Source organism: Lepisma saccharinum, chromosome 3 (assembly GCF_977018435.1).
Source record: "Lepisma saccharinum chromosome 3, izLepSacc3.1, whole genome shotgun sequence".
NCBI classification, from domain to species: domain Eukaryota; kingdom Metazoa; phylum Arthropoda; class Insecta; order Zygentoma; family Lepismatidae; genus Lepisma; species Lepisma saccharinum.
In genome coordinates, this window is record NC_139231.1 from 20,629,284 (window position 1) to 20,655,866 (window position 26,583).

Here is a 26,583-nt window from a genome sequence, read left to right on the forward strand (position 1 = left end):
AACTCTTCACGGACTTTGGTCACAAACAAGAAATTCAAGTGTTCTACGGACGACGGAGATTTCCTTTCACAAAATCTTTTCGCAACAGGCGTTTGAAACTTCAGTTTCCCTTTCTATAGTACGTAAGCTGTGATTACAAACATAGTTGTTGCATCATTATTGTATGCGTTTTTTCTTTTGTTTCGTCTGTTCTAATGTGGTCACGTTTGCACAAGAAATGAATGTGAATCGAAGATGAAAAATATTACATAAATATCTCGGAAGCGCGAGGCCCTGTGCGGTGGCACATGTCGCACACCCCCTAACGGCAGTCATGTCTTATTTAATTTCCTTCCGTGTCTAAGCGTTGGAAACACTGATCACTTTTTATTTTCCCTGGAAAGTCCAGCCTCCTCACGCGACCTTCACTCGCAACGTCAGTTGTAAAAAGGAAGGCGGCTTCACACGCCAGACCCCGGCCATCTACCTTGGACCATCTCATCTGGTTGTTAACACGCGTGGTAAGTATGTTAGTGGCTGTTTCTGTTTTGTTATGTGCACTTGCTTGCATTCGCACAAAGCTCTTTGCTGTTTGCAGGTTTGTACACTTTCAGCGTACATTCCGAGAAAACCAGGGTTGTTCAAGTTCCATTAATTTCAAATAAATTCAATACCAGTCCAGGAGAGAAAATCAACAAGCGTAAATGGGTTCTGGACCGTAAAGAATCCTTTTATCTGTAAATTATCTCAATTAGGTCGAGGTACCTTTTATTCCAGGATTAATTTAAATACTGTCCAGGAACCTTTTTTCTGGATGAATTTAAATACGGTCGAGGAACCTTTTTCCGTATCATTATAGGTAGGATCTAATTTTCGTATTGAAATGAAACAACACGCAACTTTGACCGAATTTAAATTGTGCGATTAAAAAGGTTCCGGTTCTATTGCGGGACCCAATAGAACATATTAGAATTTATGGGTTCCTGGACTATTAACAACCCTGGAGAAAACTGTAGGCGTGCAAACATTTTTAGAGAACTAAAATAATTTTATACTTATTCCACAACAGTTTTTAACAGTTTATATATTTTTAATGATGTTCAATACAATACACTTGCAGGAGAGTGTGCACTGTTCAAGTGCATCACTAAACATACATTGTTGGACATCTAAGGGAGAATTTCATACCCAAGCGACAGGAGACACGTGTCGCTTGGGAACAAGCGAATCAGTAGCAAAGTTTCACACAGTAATGGCATAACATGTCTCGCTAGCCTGCGTTCTATTGGTGAAATCCTCAAGCGACATGTGTCGCCTGTCACTTGGCACTTCGGTGCGAATTCTGTCTAATGCTCACTGGCTCCAAAAAGAGTGGAGAAGGACAGAAAAAAGCATACAATGCATTCGATTTCAATCCTAATCAAAGCGAGGATGTTTCATTATGTTCATTTGACTCCATCTGTACGCAGCAGCTTGAACATGATGGAGATATTATATTTTTCCTTATTTACTTAAATTTGATTTAGTTTATTTTACTTCGCGTTTTGTGCCTCTCGGCTAATTTGCGAAGATGGGGATGAGTGATGAAATGATGAAATTGATGAATGGACGTTTACAAACAAAAAAGCCCGACCGGGATTCGAACCAGGGACCCTTGGCGTCGCAGCGCGATGTGCTAACCACTCGGCCACAGGGTCGGGCCTTATTTACTTAAATACATTTAACCTCAGGTATGTCATACATACGTACATTCCAAAGTGAAGTTAATTTAACAATTTTTTACATCTCAAAACTTCTTGCTTGCCAGCTCCCGTGGAGGAGTGGTTAGCACATCTTGCTACGACAGGGTCCTGGGTACGAATTCCTGCCTGGGCATTTATGTTTGTGAGGGCTTTCATCAATATCATCACTCATCCCCATGTTCGCAAATTAGCCAAAAGTGGCACAAAAAGCGAAGTAAACTAAAGCAAATTAATCAATCAATCATACTTCTTCCTTTAAGAATCTATATTAGTGCTAGGCTTGTGCATGTGAATTTGAGTCTATACGTTTAATATGGGTTTTGTACCTTTTATAAGTGTACAAGGAAAAGAGTAAATACCATGAGGTATTTACTCTTTAACTGAAGGGGTCGCCAGAACAACCGCCAAAGGGATTAAACGCGAATGTAAAATTTTCGCGCGTAATCCGTTTCGCCTTGTTCCTTTCGCGCTTAATTCCGTGTTCATATTTGGTTTCGCGCTTAATCCGTTTCGATGTTGTTTCTTTCGCGCTTAATCCGTTTAGATGTTGTTTGTTTCGCGATTAATTCGTGTCGCTCTTATCCGTTCGCGCTTCGCTTGTTTCGCGGTTGTTCCTTTCGCGCTTATTCCCGTATCAATTTTGGTCTTTTTCGCGGTTATTGCACCACCCCAATTGACGATTATTCCGTTGGGTGACCGCACCAGGAAAACTGAGTTTGGAGGTTTTTTTTGTACACTTTATGCACAGAAAGATTAAATAAGACTGGGCCTACAGTCTAAAATGGTATCCGAACCACTGTGTGCTTCAAAAGGGTATCGAACCCGGGAGCCCTTGATCACAAGGTAACGACGTTACTACTGCACCATCAAGCAAACTGAGTGGGAGTCAGTCACATTAGTACGTTTAATTGTAAATAACAGAAAAACAATATATTTTTGAGCTAATTGCATAATAATCTACATTTCTCGCTTGCTGGAGGGGCTGTTGCCTTCTTACCTCCCATCTCTTGGTGCCTCTGATTCCAAAACAGTATTCATAATAATAACCAATAAAAAGTGCACGAGAACGACGGGGAGTGGAGGCGAGGAAGGTGGTGGTCGCATTCATTATAATTATGTGCATTCATTCTAAATACAGAATATTACACGTAATATGCGGCCTTGTGGCAAATACACGATGGCGGCAGAAAGGGGGAGGGGGAGGAGCAGCACCGATGTTACGACACGACTTGCGTAATGACGACACGCTGCTTGGGCAGAAGGGCCTTAATTATTACAGAGAAAAGCGTAAGCTGTCACCTGATTTACAATATGTTCACGAATCAGTGATACGTATGTAGTGATTTCGCAGAAAGCGGATGACCATAAGTAGAGAACGGATTTTAAAGGGAATTCCTTTTTTTTATTTTTCAACACGGATCATGGAATAAATAACAACAATGTTGATAATTTTGTTCCACCAACAAGATTGTATGGTTTTGATTTCCCTTCTTCCTTTTTCCCTTTCCCCCTTTGTTTTACCTTTTTCAGAACACATTCCGTTTTCTTCCCTATTTTAAATACATTTTCTTTTCTGGTTTCTTATTGCTTAGTTTTTCAGCATAAATCCCCGATTTCCCCTTTTTAACATACATCTTCCTTGGTTCCTTTATTGACAGGATATCAAATATTTTGTACGGCTGTATTTTTCCTTAAACACTTAAGGCTTATGGTTATAGACCGGACTTAAAAGGAAAAAAAAATTGACGTGTATTGAGGAGTAGCTAGTCTAGCAGAGATAGATCAATCAATCTCACATCTCTAATTATTTTCAAATCACAATATTTATTGTCTTCTGGAAGCCACAGTTCATGGGCTACAGTTTTTTTCACGCTCTTCTTGTCCCTCGGTGCGATCAGCGGGCAAGGCTGAAAGGAGATACATTAGGTGGCTTTAACACCGCCTCACCAGTTCAAGGTAGAAATAGCCGCCGGAAGGGAAAGGTAATATTTCTGCCTCTAACTCCCTTGTCCCCTCGTTCCCGCTGCAATGGTTGAAAGGCCGTGGTTTCAAGTACACAAGTCCATCTCCCATAGGAACAGATAGGGGATTGGTTTCCCCTCGATTCCTTTGTAAATCGTATAAAGAACTTGGTTGGTGCAATCTCCGCCATATTTTAATGTAGGTAAATGTAAAATGCTCCGTGCATATAGCACCGTGCCATCAAGGTACATTTAGGTTGTGTGTGTGGGGGGGAGTGGGGTAGGACCCCACACATTGTTGGTTATTGAAATTAGTGAAGCATTTCCAAATGGATGACTTTCCTTATGTTACAAACATTTCTATTTTGTTCAAATTTTCAAATCTCTTTCTCCAGATTACATTTTAGAAGGTTACCAGCTCTATCAAGGATTCAACGAAATTCTGCTTTAATGCAAGCGTAACGCAACTCCCATGCTGCGTTTGGGATCGAACCTAGAACCTCTAGATTTAATTGGGTGATGTAGTTATTTGTTATTCATCTCTCAGATGGTTATCACTCGCTTGGCCTAAATGTGATAAATGCAAGAGGTTACCTTTTAAAGGAATGGCGATAGAAATTAGCTTAGATTGGATATGGGTTTTATACTCTCCATGACTGAACCGATATGGATTGGTTTAGAAAAGGATATTACTTGCCTTACAAATATATGGAGATTGTTCCTAGCTTGTCCTCTCAACTATCACTTGTCTCTTGTCACACACCATCGTCCAATAGTCGTTCCCCACTTTGCTCCTCTCTCACAATCCGTAGTCCTATTCTCTCCTATTCTCGCCAACTGATCACACCTCCTGACAATTCCAACACTCATGCCACATACGACTTCCAAATCAATCACCCGACCTTTGCCTGATTACTTATTCAGCATTCCTTTCTCTGATACCTGCTATGCTAAGACTTTATACATCCTGCCCAATACCTTGGGTACGATACGCTCCTCTACCCCCTAAAGAAAATCCTTTGATTTTCACCTAAAGATGAAAGATTTAAAGTTGTATTCCATATCGATCCTTTCTATGGAGAGATTTTTTTTTTATTATAAAATATAGTGTACTAAAAATATTGTAATAACATACCATTACCCAGAATATATGTAAATGGAATAATATAGGTCCTGAAAATATAGATATATCACGAGTCCCGATAGAAACAAAGAGAAGAAAAAAATACATGTCTGCGTAAAGCATATAAAAGGTAAACACTGGCACGTGAGTTTGTTATGCTAACTTGACAATCTGCTCGTGCGCGTATTCATTGAGAGGCTTACGCTACACATCTGAGTTCCAATACTACATGATGACGTAGCGAAGTCCGTGCATAAGCATGCAACACTCTGACACCACGTGAGAAAATTATAAAAGCAATGTTCCACAAGAATGGATCTTGTCAAAATTTATGTCTCAATGACACACTAGCGAAGTAGTGTAATCGATCCTGCAAGCACTGACACTGTACAACACTGTTGTGTATTTGGATGTTAATATTTACAAAATCGGCAAAGTTTGTGATACTCATCCGAGTTACACTTGCACACATATGTCATTATCGATGTAAATTTCACCGTCTCTTATTTCATTGTATCATTTAAAGATCGCTGTCGTTTTTATGTATAATATATGTCAACTATCACAATAAATATTTAGTTAGAAAATTTGAAGTTAATCAAAATATATACACTGTATCAGTAACTGTCCTTGAGTAATAATATATGTACATGAATTTATGTATTTGAAAATAAGAATATAATAGTGTTCGATAGATAAAATCACAGCACTAACATTTGTCCATAAAATAATCCTTGAGTTATCCTGATTCTCATAAAGAGTTCAAGTAAAATACCATAATTTTACTCTTGTTATCATCACTTAATAGTCTCTGCGTATAGCAATGAAGTTTCTTCTTGAACCAAACCACGTATATATGTATATATTAGTTCCTTGTGGCCGTGAAAAATGTTTTTCACTTTGATGCATTAACTTTGCAGCTACAAATATTGTCATTGAAGAAAAATTTATAGTAGAGAACTGCATATCGTGGAATTGTGAATGTGAAGTATTTAGTTGTATGTAAATATTCCTTCAAATCGATGTATGTATTATCAGCGTTGAATATCAGGTCTCACTACTACTTGACTTTAGTAGGAGTTAATTAGAATAGAATGAAGGAGATCCATGTTAAACGATTTGGTGCTTATCGACTGATTTCGCTGAACTTCGTAATTAAAATTGATGAAAGGTCTAATTGTAATTCCTGTTTCCACGTGTCGAAAAATAAAATAAAAATCTCAGAAATAAAAATCTTGAGAAATTCTCAAAAAAAATCGTAGGACAAATAATTTATCTCCGTCTTTCAGGTGTAATTCGTGTTGATTTCTTATTTCTCCAAGGTTTTAGCTGGTGACCATCTCTTGACGTTGACATCTGTGAAAAAGTTGAACTGAGGACTGTTAACATGGTTTCATAATATTGTTAAAATGTTCATTTCACCGTTAAAATTTGAATTATCTGTGAGGCAATTCAGGTAGGTTTTGGAAAGGAAATTTGCATCATATACCGAACAGGCATTTCCTCCTGATCGTTGGTGTAATGTTGTGTGTGTGAGAGAACTTAATATGTCGGTATGTGTAGAGGTTTTGTTGAGACAAGGGTGCCTCTAAGTCACCCTTATTTTTTAAAAAAAATAGTGCTTGTAAATATTACAAGTATGAAAAATCTTGTAGTTGAGGGTTGTTACATTTTAGGAAATGGAATTTGAAAAGGAGTACCGATTCAGTCATAACATTTACTCTTACTATAAATTACCCAAATTCTAATTAATGCCATCCTTTACACACCAAATATAATTAGAATCTTGAAAAGAGAAAAATAAATAAATAAATATAACTACTAATAATTACTAAAAGCAATTGAACTTTATATATGAATTGAACGTAATATTGTAAATACTCTTGAGAGTGTTATGAGTGTATACTGTAGACTACTGCAAAATTTAAATTACGTATAATTGATTTCTGAAAATATATGAATACTTAAATTAACTGAAAATATTTATAAATAACAATTGAATGAAATGAAATACTTTAAATATTACCTAAAAAATAATGTGTTGATCAATCGTCCTTCTGTTTGTATAATATTAATAAAATATCGTCATTAATAAAGATTAATTGTAAAATATCCTGTGCACTTGCTAATATTGTCCACATAAATTGAAATACGTAAAATAATATTCTGAGAATTCGAAATCTCGTTGTCCATTATTGACTCTTTCTCCCTTAATGATATTGCAATTAGCCTAAGAATATTCAAGGAAAATAATATACAATTGTGTATACAAAAAAAATATGGAGAGAAAAAAAATGAAAGTTGACAATTGGTAGTGTGTAACTATATGTATATGCACCTAACATTAAATGATATAAAAATGAAAAGTTAATTCCAATATAGATTCCAAATGTTGTCTCACAAAGAAATAGCGTTCTGAACAGACATAAAATTCCATGTTCCCTCGTATCTTTCGAGCTGATAACCTGAGTTGAAAGAATGCTCTGCCTACAGTTTATTCAGTTCCCCGGCTAATGTGGAATGTGAGATATCTGCGGTTTAATTTGCAACGTGTTGGTTACTTCATGTCAAGAGAGAATGTTGCTCCTGCCGATGTAGGTAGATATCGTTGCCGCAAGAAACGAATAGAATGCCTAACTTGCATATTTCGTTAGTTGTTCTGTCTTTCTGAATGTAACTCAAGTTTCCCCATTGCTTAAAGAGGAAAGACATTTCCGTTGCACCCTGGTTGAACTTTATCCGTTTGCTGACGACAGATAATTTACCATGAAGACGTTCGAAGCTGATTTGCGATATCGTTTTCAGAATGTGAAATACATGTGAGGGAAATTTTATGGTAGTGGGATTTTACAATACGGGAAAATATCTTAGGAAGTACTCTAAGCAACTTGATTATAACATTCAATAATTGTAGAGTGATATTTGGAATGAAATATCCCAAATTAGATGGATCAATGTAATGTACGTGTTTAATGAAAGATACTTTACTTCTTCAAGACTGTCGTAAATATCAAAGAACTCAATATGTTTACTATTCTCTTCGTTATTATTATTAGCTATATTATAATTCTTATTATCGCAATTCTTATTTAGTTATTATTGATCTGTAACTTGTTTAATTGAATAATTTACTGGCTGTACGCATATTCAGCTCTTATTATAACTGTTATCTATATTTTAACGTTGTTTAAATCTTATAAAACTGATCTTCTCATATTTCTGTCATTTATTTAGTTATTAAAATTATAAATGTAATTATTACTTAAATTTAACAATTGAAATATTAAAATGTGTACTTGTTTAAACCCTATTTTGACTAACCACGCTAAATCATAGAGAATTTTAATTCTCATTTTCCTTACCGAATGTGTTTAACACATTTTATTCATAAAAATACTAAAGTCTATTATTGACTTACACTATTTATCTTTTGTAGTTCACAAAAGATTATTTCCATCAGTTCTCTGCAGGCCTACAGAAATCTGAGGAAAATTCCTTGCGCGCAATTTATATTCATCACCATTCCCTTTGTTCACTATCCGTGAATACAATAATATTAATTATTATTATTTTTGCGCGTCACTGTACTTGTTGTTCATTATTATGAAACCTCGATGTCTACGTGTTATAACTAATGATTTTAGTGTGGTAATAACTAGTTTTACACTTCCGTGCAATTATTAAGGGCTAAACAATAATATTTCACATAATTTTAGTGTTTGTTAGTTTAAAAAAATATTTGCAAGACGTAAAATTTATTTAGTGCATCAGAGTACTGAAAAGAAAGTTACGTACAGGGTAGAAGGTATGTTCTCACTCATTCACTCCTGACTGTACTGTTCTTCAGTCTCATCATCACCATTTACATTCTCATCGCCGCTACCGTGTTCCGAAGCGTAGTACTTCTTCAATCTCTGGACCGAAATTGAGTCGACGACTGTCTGTCCCCGTTTTGTCTTATATTCCACTTTGTACACATTGGGATTTTCCTTTGCTATAATTTTACAAGGTCCTTTAAATACTCCCGAGAAGCATTTAGCGGTGTGTACACGATGACTGCCATCGTATACTAGAACCAATTCTCCTGGCGTAAATTCAATGGACTGATGACGTTTATCGTAGTACTTCTTTGCTTGTCGGTGGCGTTTCTGTAAAGACTCATAAGCTGCTGCTCGTGCTTTTTCGAGAATCTTGAATCTCATCTCGTTGTTTACATTCACACTGGGCGTTAAATGTAGTCCGCTCTCCCAGACTAATCTAGGCGTAAATCCATGAAGAAGAAAAAATGGACTGTTTTTCAAATTCTCCTGGTAATTAACATTGTATGACCACACGGCCGATTGCAAGTATAAAAGCCAGTCTGTGTGTTTTGAGTTCACGAAGTTTTTCATAAGTCCCTGTAAAATAGCATGTGATCGTTCCAATAATCCAATTAAATTGTGATTAGCTGCTGGAGCGAATTTAAGATGGATTCCACATTTCTCCGATAGTTCTTTAAATAAACTAGCTGTGAATGAAGTACCTCTGTCTGTATCTAAATGAGAAGGACATCCGTAGCGCAAAATTACATTTTCAAAAAGGAAGTTAGCTGCTGTCTCACTTGAAGTATCTGCTACTGATTGAGCAATTAAAAATCGAGTACCATGATCGATTGCACTTAGTATATATTTATGGCGGAGCAAACCACTTGGTGGATACGGTCCGCTAAAATCTAAAGCGATTCTATCGAATGGTTTCTGTGAGTTGAACGTTAAAAGTTCTCCATATGGCGCTCCTTTTATGCGCTTATTCTGCTGACAAATTACACACTCCTTGACCATTTTCTGAATATGGTTCTTCATAAATGGAAAGTAAATCCTATCTAGTGCATTTTTGTATGTTTTAGTGAAGCCGTAATGCGCTCCTCCAGCTGGTAAACTATGCAATGTCTCAATGACAGTGTTGCGAAGTGACTTCGGTATGCATAATAATTTCTTAGTCGTAGCTCCCAGTTTATGTTGTCTATAAAGAAGTCCATTTTCCATAACATAATAGCAAGCTTGCCTCTGCAGGGAGGGGTTGGGTGGGTTGTTGCCCCCCTCGTCTTCTTTTCCTTCCAAAATATTGATGATATGTCCAAAAAAAGAATCCTCTCGTTGGTGTATAGCAACATCAATTGTCTCATCTAACAATAACAATGTACGTGGCTCTGGAAGCTCCTCGTCTTCTCCCTGTGGATCATGTTCTGTTTCTCTGCTGATAGCATCCGCCATATTTTGTGTAGTTTTGCAGTGAATTGGCGTAAAATCGAACTCGGCCATCAACGTGTACCATCTAAATAATTTGTTTGAAAGTTGCGTTGAGGAGCGAATGAATGTGATTGCTTGGTTGTCGGTAAATAATTCGAAATGTCTCCCAAGTAAAAAGAATCTGAATGACTTAAATGCGTATATGATTGCCAACAATTCTTGCTCGATGGTTGAAAGTCGAGTTTCATGGTCTTTTAAAACTCTACTGCAATAGGAAATAGGCTGAAAATCACCGTTCGCATTCGGTTGTAAAATCACTGCGCCAATAGCCTTACTGCTTGCATCCGTATATACCCTTACTTCTTTGGATGGATCATATGCCATTAATACAGGAGCTGTAAGAAAAGCCTCTTTCAACCTCTCAAACGCAGTTTGCTGTTCTTCCCCCCAGAGAAATTTCTTCTTTTTTCCTATCAATTTTTGCAAAGGAAGTGCCATCTCGGAATATGATTTTAAAAACTTCCTGACATAAGATGTTAATCCGAGAAATGTGCGAACTTGTTTCACAGTTGTCGGTGTCTTATATTTCTTGATAGAATCAATGATTTTGTCATTGATCCGATAGCCAAATTTGGAAATTTTATGTCCTAAAGCAATAATCTCAGTGTATCCGAAGTGACATTTTTCTATTGCAAGCTTCAATCCCGCGGCCTGTAAACATTGTAACATTTTCTCCAGAGTTACGAGCATTTCTTCAAAGGTATTTCCGAAGCAAAATAAATCGTCCACATAATGCGCAAAGTGATTGGGATCTAAATTTGAGCAAGCAAGGTGAATGCAACGAGTCATCGCACTTGATGAACTGACGTGGCCCTGTGGCACGACGTTCATTTGATACTGTGACATTCCTGGTATTGTAAATGCTGTATATTTCTTACTGTCCTCGGTGAGAGGAATATTAAAGAATCCGCTCTTCAAGTCCGCCGTACAGTAGTATTTCTTGCCCCCCCATATTGTATAATATTTCATTGATGTTATTCACACCCAGAGCGTCAAATACAGACGATACATTCAATCTGCGATAATCCTGGCATAATCTATAACCCCCCTTTGCCTTCTTTACAAGGATAACTGGAGAGTTAAAGGGTGATTTTGTAGGAGAAATAACACCTTGCTTTAATAAAGTCTCAATCTGATCTTTAATTTCATCACGAAGGTGGACTGGAATCGGGTAGGATTTTAAGTGAAATTCTGTGTCATCTTTTAGTTGAATTCTATGTTTATAATTCGTGGCTCTACCTATATCATCCTTTGACCACGCAAAAACATGTGGATATTTCATTAAAACAGCCAAAAGTTGCTCCTTTTGCTGGGGTTCTAAATTCGGATTCACATCAAACCGACTAGGGTCCGCCCGTGCGTCACTGACGTTCCCTGACTCTTCCGTCGCGAAAACCTGTGCCTGTTCACCAATTTCATCCTTATTCTCATCATTATTGTTACTCATGATTGGCCTATCCCATGTTTCAGCTTTCCCGATAATAGTGCCTTTCTTAATTGTAACATTATAATTTAAAGGATTTGTGATCCAAATGAGATTCGAATCCGGATTAATAATTGCTCTGGCAACCATCAATCCCGTTTTCTCTTGAAACTGTAGGTCCGGTTCCAAGAGTGTTCTATCCTTGTCATATGAATTAGCCAATTTCAATGGAATGCACAAATGCGTCCTGGGTTTCACTTTTATCTTTTTAGCAGCTACAAATTCTGGTTGCAAAACATGCTGTAATAAATGGGAAACTTTGATTGACACGTCAAAAGCTTTCTTATTCTCATTTTTAATTTGGTTTCTTGGAGGTGTGCCGAATCTATGCAATGTAAGCTTATTTTCCTCAAAATCTAACTTAGCCTTTTGTCCCTTCAAGAAATCATTTCCTAATATGGTAACTTGATTAAAATCCTTAACGATTCTAAATGGATGAACAAATGTTTGGTTATGTATAGAAAATGGTAGCAACACAATTTCCTTAACCGTCAGTTGACTATTAGTGACCCCTCTAATCGCAGTATTTATATTAAATCGCTTGGCATTGACTGGTATGTTCTTATCTCCAGTTACCGAAATTTGACTTCCACTATCCAGGATAAACTGTCGAATTTCCCCATCTACTTTCACATTGATGTAAATCAGATCTTCAGAAGGAAAAGTAGAGACGGTTAGAGTTTTTCCAGAAGGCCTTGCACCTAGGTCCCCGTCATATGCAGGTCTTACTCGTTTAAAATTGCTTCTGTTCTGACGAAAAGTAGAATGATTTGTATTTACAACCTGATTAGTAGGGTTATTTGGATCTTCGCGTCCCTGTTGTTGCTCCAAAAATGTTCGCGGCGATGAAGATGAAAAGTGCGAACGCTGAAATCGAGGGTTACCGCCATTGCGCCATCGCCCCCTATGCGAGCTTTGCGACTGTGTGTCGAGATTATTATTGTGGTTGTTATGCCAAGTATTTCTATTCTGAGCTCTATGATTACTATTATGATAATAGGTTCTCCTATTGTTTCTATCTCTATGTTCATTTTCTCTAACTGGATATGAGAATGATGACTCAGTGAATGAATGTTTTTTCCGATGTTCTGCAAGTGCATTTACTTTAGCCTCAAGATTCTGAAATTGCAAAACTAAATCTGACTCATGAGACTGGAGTCCCGCGTTCGACTGTAATTGATCAAGGTCTTGTTGCAGTGCATTTAATCTTTCCTCGATCTCCCGATTAGCCTGAGAATAACTTATGTCAACATGATCATTGACCGTGCGCTGCAACGTGATAGCTTGCTGAGTCGGCATGTAGGCTCGACTCGATTCAGAACATGACAGAGCTTTCATTGTCTCACATTCAGTTTCTAGAATTTTACGTTTTTGCACGAGATATTTGAATTGTTCAACATGTTTCAGGTCTCGTAAGATTTCATGCACTGAATCATATTCCCTGTTATAAACTTCTTTCATAAAGTTAGGTTGTAAACCCCCGCTTATTTGCTTAATTTGTTCACTAATGTCCATGGCAGGATCTAATTTTAATAACAATAACTGTTTTTCTCACATATTTTGAAACAGGTTCATTTTCCTGATGGAAGCGTAATCTGATTTGTTCTTCTAATTGAAAAGTGTCCCCCGGTTCCGTAAATTCTTCCACAATTTTAGTTTTTAAAGTTACAAAATCTATATCCTGTGCTTCCTGAGTTCGACTCCAAGTATTGAACCATTCCAATGCTGAATCAGCCAAAAATGCCGGTAGCATTTGCCTTTTCTTTGAGTCATTCCACTCATTAAGAATAGCTAAACTTTCAAATTTGTCAATGAATTTTAATACATCCTCGTGAATGTTACCTTGAAACTGGATAGTTTTGAAAATGTCGGGGTGGATAAATCTAGATTGCGCCATAATTCTATGATTAGCCTATGCGCAGATTAGCCTATGCGCAGGAAAAATGCTTGATTATCTTAAAATTAGCACTAAGTTGCTTGTTTTCTTTTCTCATCCCCCCGTGGCTTTACAGGACATTATCAGCAATTCAATTTTTTTTTTTACTCTCCCGGAAATTTGATAAGTTAGTTCAACAATCGCGTAACAGAGTGACGACAGTACCGAACACATCTTTAAAATATTTAACCAACCTTTATGCAACATCCTAATGTTAATTCTCATCTTTTCACAAGCCAATCGCCGAATAACCTAGTTAAAACTCTACTCTTATTTATTTGCGCCTTACCGCGTAGCATATTGCTTGGCCTACCTTTTGCTTTCTTTTCTTGATCTTTGGTAACAATTGATTAACACAACGTGAAGCGCTAACAAGTGAAAATTCCGGCGCCATATCGCACGTACGTAATTTGAAAAGCTAGAAGGCTCTATTATTTTCATCATATTTCGGGATGAAATAGATGAAAATCGCAGTATTTCACGTACTGCAGTGTTTTCTCATCACATTTGCAAAAAATGGATGAGAAGCCCTAAGCAGCCTCCACCACGTAACGCAACTCCCATGCTGCGTTTGGGATCGAACCTAGAACCTCTAGATTTAATTGGGTGATGTAGTTATTTGTTATTCATCTCTCAGATGGTTATCACTCGCTTGGCCTAAATGTGATAAATGCAAGAGGTTACCTTTTAAAGGAATGGCGATAGAAATTAGCTTAGATTGGATATGGGTTTTATACTCTCCATGACTGAACCGATATGGATTGGTTTAGAAAAGGATATTACTTGCCTTACAAATATATGGAGATTGTTCCTAGCTTGTCCTCTCAACTATCACTTGTCTCTTGTCACACACCATCGTCCAATAGTCGTTCCCCACTTTGCTCCTCTCTCACAATCCGTAGTCCTTACTCTCTCTCCTATTCTCGCCAACTGATCACACCTCCTGACAATTCCAACACTCATGCCACATACGACTTCCAAATCAATCACCCGACCTTTGCCTGATTACTTATTCAGCATTCCTTTCTCTGATACCTGCTATGCTAAGACTTTATACATCCTGCCCAATACCTTGGGTACGATACGCAAGATTCGCCCGTAAAAAACGGAACTTTTTTTTTAGGAAAGAAAACAGGTAATTACCTTCAAATGACATTACCACCTTCAAAATAATCATCAGAGGATTTAATACACTTTGACCAGCGTTTGTACAGGTCTTGGAAACACTGTTGATAGTCATTGACAGTAAGTGTTCGCAAAATACGTATAACATTTAATTTAATGTCCGTGACGTCGTCTAATCTTCACCCTTTCATAGCCATTTTAAGCTTGGGAAAAAGGAAAAAAATCAGCAGGCGATAAGTCCGGAGAATATGGAGGGTGATTGATCACTGTCACTGAATGCTTAGCAAGGTGGTGTTGTACAGACAATGCGGTATGAGGCTGAGCATTATCGTGTAACAGAAACCATTGGCCAGAATTACAGAGGTCCTTCCTAACCGGCTTCATCCTGTTTCTGAATCGACCAAGCACTTCCTTGTAATACCACTGATTGATAGTTTGGTTTTCAGGGACAAATTCATGGTGGATCAATCCTTGGGAATCAAAAAATGCGATAAGCAGACCCTTTGTCTTCGATTTCGACATCCGTACTGTTTCCTTGACGGGCGAGAACTGTCCTTTCCACTGCGCACTCTGTCTTTTTGTTTCGGGGTCATATTGTAAACACCAGGTATCATCACCATACCTGCCCGTATCATCTGTAACGTTTCGGTAAAGGATTTACCCAATATGTAACAAAACTTTATGCTGTAAAGTTGTTCCATCTTGGTGCGCGTATTTTGTACGCCGCCTGCACACGACCTGCATCTGACGCTCGCTTGCCCAGATACCGACTGCCTGTAACAGGCTGAAACATGCACTGACGGGAAGTTTAGATATAGCTCTTTGCAGTGTTGCCAGAATACGGCACCTTCTTATTTGGTTTGGTTCCCTTTTTTTTTCTTTTTTTTTGACAGTTCGCTTTCTTTATGTACGGACCTTGTATAATAAAACACAATTACAAATTACAATATTTTACAACAGACGTTAATAAATATAGAATATTTTTATATCTTAATGATATACTTTCATGATCCCTTCATCAAATGCCCCTGCACTTACTCGGTACTTTGTACACGACATGATCATTAACGAAGTGTATGCAACATATGGTTTGCTCGTTCGGTACCTCCATTGCCACGAAGCCCTGGGCAACTGCCCCTTGCCCCACCAGACGCTACGACTAGTGGTGCCCCAGGCCAAAATCCTGTCATAATCCCCATAAAGTATTTAAATACGACAGCGTGTCTCAAATGGTTCATCACAATCCCACAATATTTATTTTTCTGTTTTATCAAGTAATGTGCAAGATGTTACTATGAAGTACATTTAGTACACGTATTACAGGGAATTAATAACACAATAATACTGCTAACAGAACCTCATCATTAAAATGATGCACCTGATTTAAATAATGTACATTGCTTTAAATAATGTACATTGCTTTAAGTAATGTACCAACACTAAGCATTATAATTTTAAGAAATGATGAGGTAAGTGAACCAAAGGTGGCCATAGTTAAGCTTCTAGGACAATTTACAAACCTCTATTGACAGATAAATGTCAGATATTAAAATAAATAACTCTCATAACTAATTAACAACGTGTACCAATTGGATATTTTGTAAAATTGCTTGTAACATTTTTTTAAAAAAAGAATTACAAAGATATTTATGAGTGTCCCTTCATCGATTTCATCATATCATTACCCATTCTTATCTTTGCGATTAGCCAAAAGTGCCAAAAGCTTAGTAAAATAAACTAAATCAGCCATGGCTTAGGAACTCGCGTCCGGACCACATTTTTAAACAAAAATAGGTATCGTTGATTTAACGCACAAGAAGAAAAAACATTTTTACAGTGTAACTACATGATCAAAAAGAAATTAAATGAGCTTTCAAGGATGTTCAAACATACAATTCTTACTTACCTGAAAATAACAACGACGACTAATCTGCTCGCTCCCCAAAACAACAACTTACATAAAATGGCTGCTGGCAGACCGAGATAGTTGGTTTCTGCATAGTGCACCTGAGGAGGACTGGGTACGTTAATGTAGTGCTATTTGTTAGCTGCGTTAAATACTAATATGATTTTCGTAAATGTGAGCCACCTTGGGAACGCGGGCTACCTTTGGCTCACCTACGTGAGAATATTGATTATGGCTTTGTAATACAGTTATGGTATAATTTTTCATAACCACCTCATAAAAACGCGAAACACGCATTGCATTGTATTCGCATATATTGAAAGCGAATATAGCAAGAAAAAATGTACATCCATTTATTTGCAGGCTTTCAATATTAATTTTATGGGGTGTCAATAACTTCATAGGATCCATCATCTCTTTTCCCAAGTTTGGCGCCGAAAATGTGTGCATATCATATCGGTAAATATAGTCCCCAAACTATAATGTTCGAACCCTTCCCCAACTACAGAAATCCATAGATCATCTAAGGTTTAGCACTTTATGAAGAGCTTCATATCTCCAGCTCTCAAGGGTCTCTCCGATGGTGTAGTGGTAGCGTCGTCGCCTTGTAATCAAGGGGAGGTTTCCCGAGCTCGATACCCGGTGGAAACACATAGTGGATCGGATCCCACTTTAAACTATAGGTCTAGTCCCGATTTGCCTTACTGTGGACTCAATCAATCAATCAATCAAATTTAATACTCAATTTTTCCACATATTTCCATGCCAATGTTAGACTTGCCGTTGATACTGAAGAGTGGATATTGCCCCCTCAAAAAATAACAAAATAAATAAATAATAATAAAAATAATAACGATAATAATAATAGTAATTCTCAGTTCTCACACAAGAATATCCGAAACAGTCTAAGACGTAATAGTAATACTCAAGACAAGAGTTCAATGGTGTCGCGAAAGTTCCGCTCAGCGAAATATCGGCTCAGTGAAATATCCACTCACATTTCCATGACCATACCCCACCCTAAAAAAATCAAATATTCATGTATTATATTTATTTAATATTTGATTCCCATCACACTTTTTCCAGGCTGTGGACTGGCTAAATAATAGAAATTTCTTTCAACTATTTTGACGTGATTTATAAAAACTTCGTCATATAATCGGTTTATCGAGTTTGCTCCAGCTTTTGTAAGAATGATATCGCTCTGAGACTCAATCTAATGTTGCCTGTTTCTTCGTACTTCTTTACTGTGTTCTCGATTCTTGGATCCAGCTTTTGATATGCAGTTTTCAACAGCATTCGTAGTTCGGTGCCGTCTCTTGTAGCACGTCCAAACTTCGACAGGAATTTCTTCATTTTCCAGCCATCTCTCGACAAAATAATAAAAAAACTCCGATAACTTTGCGTGGACTGGAGCCTCTGGTAGCATATCTAACCAACCATCCATTATGTCTTCAGGTTTCAGGAATGCTAACGATGGACACATTTGAATATGATGACGAATTTCCTCGTTTTCTCGGTATTCTCGTGTTAAGCCAAGCTCTTGGACCTTTCGCCACAGGTATTTCTTCATATGGAAATAGCAGCCATTTATTTCGACGAAAAAAAACAATTCTTTGAGGGCTGAAATTGCCGTAGCTTCAAAATCTATATTAACTATTGTAGGTCTCCATCCTGGCACAGTTTCTAAGATGTCCTGAAATAGTCTTACATAAGTATCCTTATTTTTGTTCGGCAAAAAAGGAAACACGATCGGATGTATGTTCGTCTCTTCGTTGCTGCTCCCAAAATCAGCGTGAATTGTGTAACATCGCTAAACGCCAAGTGTTACTGCCAGGCCGTTTGCTGTACTCCTGTACTGCTGGTACGCGTAACCTTCGTAGTTCGCGCGAGGCTTGCCCTTAGTAGGTAGTTGTAAGAATCTCCATAGTGCACCACACAAGTCACACCTGAAATGAAATGAAATAAATAGTTGGTGGCGAAGGGGTGCATTGCTCTCAGCGGTGAGTCATTCTCTTCTTTCCTCCAGGAAACTGAGCGCATTCCATTTGAGCGAAATTTTCACTGAGCGCATTTTTCATACAATCGAGTTCGATATCCCCACATCCCAAAATTACCCCAGTCTGGCATTTATCACGGCAGGACTGAACCGATAAGACGATGCGGTGGGGTTGGCACGGCGGGAATAACACACCTCATGTAAGAGTTAATGCAAGAGTTGGATATTGTCTCCCCCAACGTTTCTCATTCCCCCACCAGAATTCACGTGTCAATTCAAGGCCTAATATGTAAGAGTTGGATATCTGTCTTATATTGTTTATTGCTTTGCTCTATTTTACTTAGCTTTTTGTGCCACTTTTGGCTAATTTGCGAAGATGGGGATGAACGATGATATGATGAAATTGATGCGAATGCTCACTCACAACCATCCATGCCCAGGCCGAGATTCGAACTCGAAACCCCTGGCGTCGTAGCGCGAAGTGCCAACCACTCCGCCACATATGGTATTCATAGTACATATCTTGGCACTCTATTTCTATTTGTATAGCAACATTGGTTAATTGATAACGTAATTCAGCTCGTCCAATGCCGTATTGTTCACTCAGTCACATTTCCATCACAACCTCCCCCCTAAGGTAAACTTTGTACATATGTTTTTTAGAAAAAATATATAAATGTTAAATTTTATATTATTTTAAGGAAATATCGCCCGCCCCAAAACTGCGATGGTCCACGCCATAATGGCCCCCTGTGGTCACCCCTGGCTACGACTCTCATTTGTTGATCCGACCGACAAAAGACACATGAGAAGGTCGGAATGAAATTCCTGGAGGCGGAGATAACATCCAGAAGCCTCGCGTTGTTACTCAATCGCTTGCTCGGACTCTCTGACGCACGCGGCCAGTCAGTTGCTGGGGGCTGAGGGAGCAACACAGCTCAACCAGCAAGCGGCGTTTTTCTTAAGTGGCGTTTATGAATTACGATTAGGGCATACAACATTAACGGGAGAAAACCAAGAGTAAGTAAAGACTTATTTCCTGTACTTTTGGTCAATAATTTATCAATTATCCACATATATTTGTTTTTTGTCATTTTCTTATTTTACGCTTTTCTGTCTCTTTAGCTTATTCATTGCGACCATGACAACGAATGATTATTAGATGAAACTGATGGAGTGACAGTAATGAACACTCATCCTCATCATAGGACTTGAACGTGGAACCGTCGGTGGCGTGTTGTGAGTCCAGTACTTCACGTGATCAGCCACGTGGGTTACTATGCATGTCCGTTTCCAAACGTTATGTAACGGAAAAAATATATTTGCGTTCTCTGCAACGTGTCCTGTACTATTTTCGTGCGTAATGATACGGAATTGTAGGATGCACTCTTGACTACATATATACGTATCTTCATTTTCGTCGAAACATACTCGAATTGTTAAATTATTATATTATTTCATTAGTGAGTGAATAGAACATAGTACTTTGATAATTTGTCGCCTTGGGCACGAATCAAATGACTTGCACACCCTCTAATAAGAACACACATGCACACCCCCCCCCCACACACACTAATATATATATTTCTTGACTTGGCTTACGTAATTTAGTGAAATGTTGCTTACTGGTGTGCAGTGCGGAAGTGTTAGTTCTGATTCTGATGTCCTCTTGCATGTTAACTATCGCGATAACGGGAATTCTAACGTGCTGTCTGTTCTTTGTTATCAGTTATACTATATTATTGAGACATGCAGTATATTTTTACGTACAGTCAATGCTCAATGTGGAGGGCGATGCGGGAGGATGGTATCCCCCGATAGGAAGAATTTCTTAAAGCATCCCCGGCTGTCCCATTGCCTCCATGTGAAAATGTATTTCCCCACCAACTAGTATGGCTCCAGCAAACACCCTCGCCAGTACCTAATAACTTCCACTTCGAGCATACCTGACGTCTTGATTACACACGTGATCATGATGATCACGACATACACGGAACCACACATGTCTTTGTTTAGACGTTTCTCTCTATCTCTTTCACTCTCTTTGCCTGGCAACACTTACACGTATGCAGTGACTAACATTGCAGAATGATGTTCCAGAGGGAAGCTGGGTGGGCGGGAAGTCCAAGGGTCGATCACTTCCGATGCAAAAAGTGAAAATACCGTGTCCATTGTTGCGTCCAATTTCAAGGCCAAAAACAAGTTACGCGCGTTGCTTGCATAGCCACAGGTAGGCTTGCCAACCCTCTAGGAGTCACTCGGCATCGAACTCATTTACTCATCTCCCGAACAAACTTTATTATCTCCCGGACCGAAGAGATTCAGTATTAGTATTTATTTATTTTTATATTTTTATGGTATTCACTTTCAAGAATTTTGTTGCAGCATTACTGGTTCAGGAGAGTCTGTGTATCATAATTATTTTATGTTGTTTACTTACAAATCGTGGTTGCAACGTTGTTTGGATAAAGTTGAATCAATTTTGTATTGACCTCAAAAAGATAACAGCTGATATTCACATCATTTTAATCTAAAGTGTTTGAAGGCTGAAAAGAAATCTTTCGGAATTTTATTCTTTTTATTCTTTAAAGTTAGCAAGCCTATCCACAGGCAGGCCCAAATAGATTAATGGAATTTCACCTCTAACTCTGCTGACCCAAATAGCCTTCTACTAATGAAAGACGAATGAGTGAAAATATCGTAAAATATAACCCTTTCTACTGCAAAAGGAGATCATAATCCTCTCCTCGTATTATAAAATATTTCCCACCATAGGAAACTCCTGATTTTTTTCTCTATACAAAGGAGAATATATTTTCGTGAGAATGCATTTCGGCGTTTTGGCAGATAATCCAGCGGCGTCTTTGTGTGGCAATTCATCGTGTAATCATTACTTGATCCTTTTTATTTTATATGTTTATTAATTAATTTAATTGGGTCGGTCGGTTTTTTGTTTCATGTGTTTTGGTAATGCTAGTGTGCAACTCTTGTGTATGTCTATGTATTCCTGTACGTTTGAATTCTTGGGCGCTCGCTCACTGAGAAGAGTCGTTCAAATGAGTCGTTCAAAAGAGTCGTCAAGCTTCTTTTTCTCCAAACACATGCCTGAAGAGAGGAACGGGAGGGGGGGGGGTAGGAGGTGTTGAAGCAGATGATTGTATTTAAATAAATGAACACAACGGAACGTATCAGCCTCTGTCTTTCAAGATTAATTAATTGTATTGCATTTGTGTGTAGTGTGTGTGTGTATGTCTGTAGCCGACTAGATGGCCAAGATTCTGAAGTAATCGACATTCTTGCCACCGAAGTTCCTGGGTTCTAGTCCCGGTCTGGGTAAGGATATTCTTTACGAGTGTCCCTTCATCATCATCACGCATCCTCCTCATCGTCGGGATTACTTAAAATTTGAAGAAAAGCGGCATAAAATAACAAAAATACAAATACGGGTCTGTGTGTGTGTGTGTGTCGATATACATATATGTGTAAACAGTAAACACACACACGCAAACAAAATTTATTGCACATACTTGTTTCCATTACTCTGTCTCATATATTTGTATCTTGTTTCAGTTTGCATTTAATTCTGCGGATAATGCAAATTATGCAGTACGATGCACAGAAATGCTATATATTTATGTCAACCTTTTGATAGTAACAACGTGCATCTACATATTCTTCCTTTTTTGCAAATGTGAGAAAGCGAGTCAACAAAATGCACTCCAGATCTGCGCTGCGGCACATGCTTGCATTTCCACGAGCATCGCACGTTCACGACTCTTTCAACAGCACGAAGAGTCGCAGCACAATCCCACGACTCTTTCCCCATCATTCGATGTTCTTTCACGACTCTCCTGGCAGCTCGAAAAGTCATAGCACAGCGCCACGACTCTTGTCCAGCCATTCGTTCACGACTCTCGAGCAGGGAGTCGTAACGTAACGAAATGAAGCGGTATTTTCAATTATGGTTTCCGTTACGTTACAACCAGAAACAGAGTAACTTTTTTCGTGAACAGAAACGTTACCTCAGGTATATGAAACATTACGTTACAGGTGTGCATAACGGCACCGAACCATAACTGATCTGTAAAGCAGTAGGTCGTTAGGTGACGCTTTAACGTTACAGCCATTGTCGGCAACCAGTAACGTTACAGGGTAAGAAAGAGGTTCGTCACGTATTGACTAGTAACGTTAGTGTGTGTGGAAAGTGATAGTAACGTTACAATTAACCAGTAACGTAATTGAGGTTACGACTGTAAAAACGTTACACTCCTTGCTTCAAAGCAATAACGTTATTGATAGCTGGTATCATACAGACGTTCCGATGTGCAATACCGTGTCCGATGCCGCGTTCCGGAGAGAAAAAACATAGGTCTCTCGTATAATTGTGCTTGTTATTTTGTAACGTTACAGTTCTTTACGTCCACAAAAGTCTGTTTCCAAAAAGTGATACACATATCCGTTACGAATAGCAAATACCGGTGTCGAAGGCGTGTTCGAAGAAGACTCATAATTGTGATCGGCAGCATAGTAACATTACAGTATTTTGACACCTTGAAAGAGTCATTAAGTTATAATACATATTTTCGTTTTGGATGCCAGTGAAAACATTAAATTGTGAAACAAAACGTTTGAAAACATCCAGTAAATAAGATTCGGCGTGACAGAAGTTCTGGTTATTGGAATTTACTGATTAGTTATGTATTTATCACAAATATATTTCTTTTCTGCATACTTAATCACTTGATGTGAATTATTCTAATTTGAATATCTATGCATGATGAATTTTAACATGTGCATTCACTTTATACGATAGGAAAAGAAACGTTTGTTGAGGAAAAACGTTTATCTCTCTCTCTCTCCTCTTTCTCTCTCTCTCTCTCTCTCTCTCTCTCTCTCAGTTTACATGTGTTACATCAATTTTTTTTAAAAAAATACAATATGTTTGGCGATGAGAATGATTCGTGCTTAGATTAAGTTGCTGAAGGACGAAACATAAAGGACCAACCATGGTCGAGCCAAAAGTCATCCGTGCCACGCGTTCGTCCATGTAAGCGAGAGGCAAGCTTTTTCCTATGGGAAGACGAAAAATAATTGCTTGCTGCGCAACCTTGAAAAGGCGAACCGAACTGATAGCGGCAGCACCACGCAAAATCGGAATTCTCAAACTTAATACACGTGACCTTCGGTCACGAAGCATCCGAGTAGACAACGCCCTGAGGCAATATGAAAGGCACTTTTAGGAAGTAGAAAATACTTAGAAACGAAATGTTAGTTGGAATTGTTGTAGGAAACAAACGAAACCGTGTTTGTGCAACTGGTCTGTAGCTAGACAGGGCCATTGGACTCTCAAGAAGGCAAGAATTGTATGCAGTATAATTACTTTTCTATTACTCTGAATTAACCAAAGCATGTGGTATGTGTCCTTCATTTTACTTAAAAATTCCCTTGATACATGAGATACTACAAATAATTTCAGGCATACCCTCGAATTCTGATTGCCTGGCACTTTTTTTTAACTAAGTAATGAAGTGACGTTTAAATTCATATTAGGCCCACGACTAGCTCGAACTAAAGTCTCTTGTGAAATACTGTGTTGTTATCCTTTGGAAGTGAGGAACTTCATACTTTGCTAAGAAAATATGTATGAAAAATTATATTCGTAGCTACTGCTTGAAGAATTCAAATTATTATTATGATGGAATTTCAACGTACTTATACTCTGCATGTAACGTGGTATATAACGGATGTCCCACTCGAAGGTAATGCCGGAAAAAAATTACGTCATTGCGTAAATATTTGGCCGTTTACGATGAAATTTTGAGAGAATGTAATGTATTCCATGAGAAAGGTGACGCGGCAACACTGTACGCCTTAGCCGTTAAGGAAGGGCGGCAACAAACAAGTTTCGCGAGTCGTTGTTGGCGCCGTGTTTTCAGTAAAGTGCGAGAAGTATCGTGAGGTGCGTGCTTGTTTTCAAGTCATAGTGACAATGTATCGCTATTCTCTGGAAGAGCGCGTGTTCCTTTTGAAACGCTATTGGATTAGTGGGTCCATTATGTCAGCGAATGTTTCTGAAACAGTTTGGTGGTCGACGCCCGCCGTCTAAACGATGCATACAAATGCTAGTGAAGAAGCTGGAAACCAGTGGAACAGCACTGTGCTGTCATTATGATAATAAATGTGGACATTCCAATAGTCCCTAGAGGGTACGGTCGTTGGAAATTAAATGCTTCAATTCTTAATGAGGAAAAGTTCTAACAAGCATTTAGTTACCACTGGTGGCCGCGGTGGCTCAGTCGGTAACGCGTCTGACTACCTTGCTCAAGGTCCCGGGTTCGATCCCCGGACGGTTCAAATCCGGGAACTTTTCTAACGGTGGAAGCGGCCCCGGCGCCCACCCACCCGAATAACATGGGTACCTGGGGAAAACCCTGGGGGGTAAAGGCGGTCAGGGGCGTGATGCTGATCACATCACCCCCACTCACGACGGATGAAGAAAGTGTGGGGCGTCCCCCACACCCCCTATACGCCTTCATGGCGTGGTGCTATGCACAGGGGAACTCTTTACTCTTTATGGTCGAGAGGCAGATGGATATAATCCGCTGATGGGAGGAGATTCTCAAACCGGGTATAAAAAGATTCTGTATCAGTTATTGTAAGGAACGGTCGCGAGATTGAACAAATAAATATAATTTTTACTACAGGGTGTTGCGTGAACAAATTCAGCAAGCAACAGACGGGAAAAAGTGCAAACTGAAGTCAAACGTATACAAGCTGTATTGTTGAAAATGACTGAAGAAAGGCGTCAAGGGGTTAAAATTCGTAGCAGACTCATTTTGACAACGATGAGGTTGCCTCTATCAGCCATGTAATTCATGAAAGAAAGAATGCGAATAGACAATGTATTAGTGAAATATTTGATAATGGGTGAACAGATCAATTCAGCCCCTGCAATACGTAATTGCATTTATAATTATTTTGAGCAGCAATATTCCCAACCAGCGTCACATAATGGAGATTTGATGGATGTATTGGCATCCAATTCAGAGGCTTTTACAGATGAAGAAAGCAAAAACTTAAACAAAGAATATACAAGTGAGGAAGTGCTTCGAGGGGTTAAGGCAGGCCAACCATTTTCAGCTCCTGGTTGGGATGGGATACCCAATAAGTTTTATCAAACCTTTTGGAAATTGATGGGTCAAACAATAACGGACTGAATAAATGCAGTGTTTAGCACGTATCAAATGGGTAAATCTTCCAATATGGGTATTATAATTATAATCCCAAAATGTCCAAAACCAAGCGAAGCTCGTCATTATAGACCCATCACCCTCCTATGTACGGATTACAAAATATTGGCACGTTGTATGCTTGCCTTATGTCGCCAAATTAGTTGGAGAGGAACAATATGTTTTTGGTTTAAATAAGAAAATCACAAATATTTTACAAACGATAATAATTCTGAAAATGCTATATTAGCATTAGACTTTGAACGTGCTTTTGACTCGATAAATCATGAATATCTATTTAACGTTTTGCAGGGTTACGGTATACGTGGACATTTTCTGTCAGTATTAAAAAGTCTTTATAGTCATGCAACAGCAAAAATTCAAATAAATGGTTTTCTGACCAAATAACTCTATATTTATAAAGGTGTAAGACAAGGAGATCCTTTGTCGATGTTAGCGTTTTGTATTGCACCGAGACCCTTTCTTTCTGAATTAGGCCGAAAAGTTCAAGGAATTAACATACAATCTACTACCATTAAGGTGTTAGCGTATGCTGACGATATTACGGCATTAATAAATAAACAGTCTGATATTGATGCAACGTGTCAGGTATTACAGAAATGTGGAATATGGTCGGGATTAAAAATTAACCAAGAAAAATCATCACTTTTGAATTTAAATTTGGTTCATTCTCACTCCCAGCGAGGTAATTTTAAGGTTGTACAAACGATATATACTCACTCTATTCAATTAAATTATGATAGAGTAATAACTGGGGTTAAAGCGATATTACAAACAAATAAATTTCGCAG

At 38.3% G+C, this 26,583-nt stretch overlaps 1 protein-coding gene across 1 annotated transcript in view; it reads left to right on the plus strand.

Moving 5' to 3' along the window:
- Positions 1–430: 430 nt before the first annotated feature.
- Positions 431–26,583, plus strand: part of LOC145984934 (pickpocket protein 28-like) — a 328,930-nt gene continuing 302,777 nt past the window's right edge. Inside the window, exon 1 of the mRNA XM_083118345.1 lies at positions 431–500. The gene's annotated coding sequence lies outside the window, so the exon portion shown is untranslated. The remainder of the gene's footprint in view (positions 501–26,583) is intronic.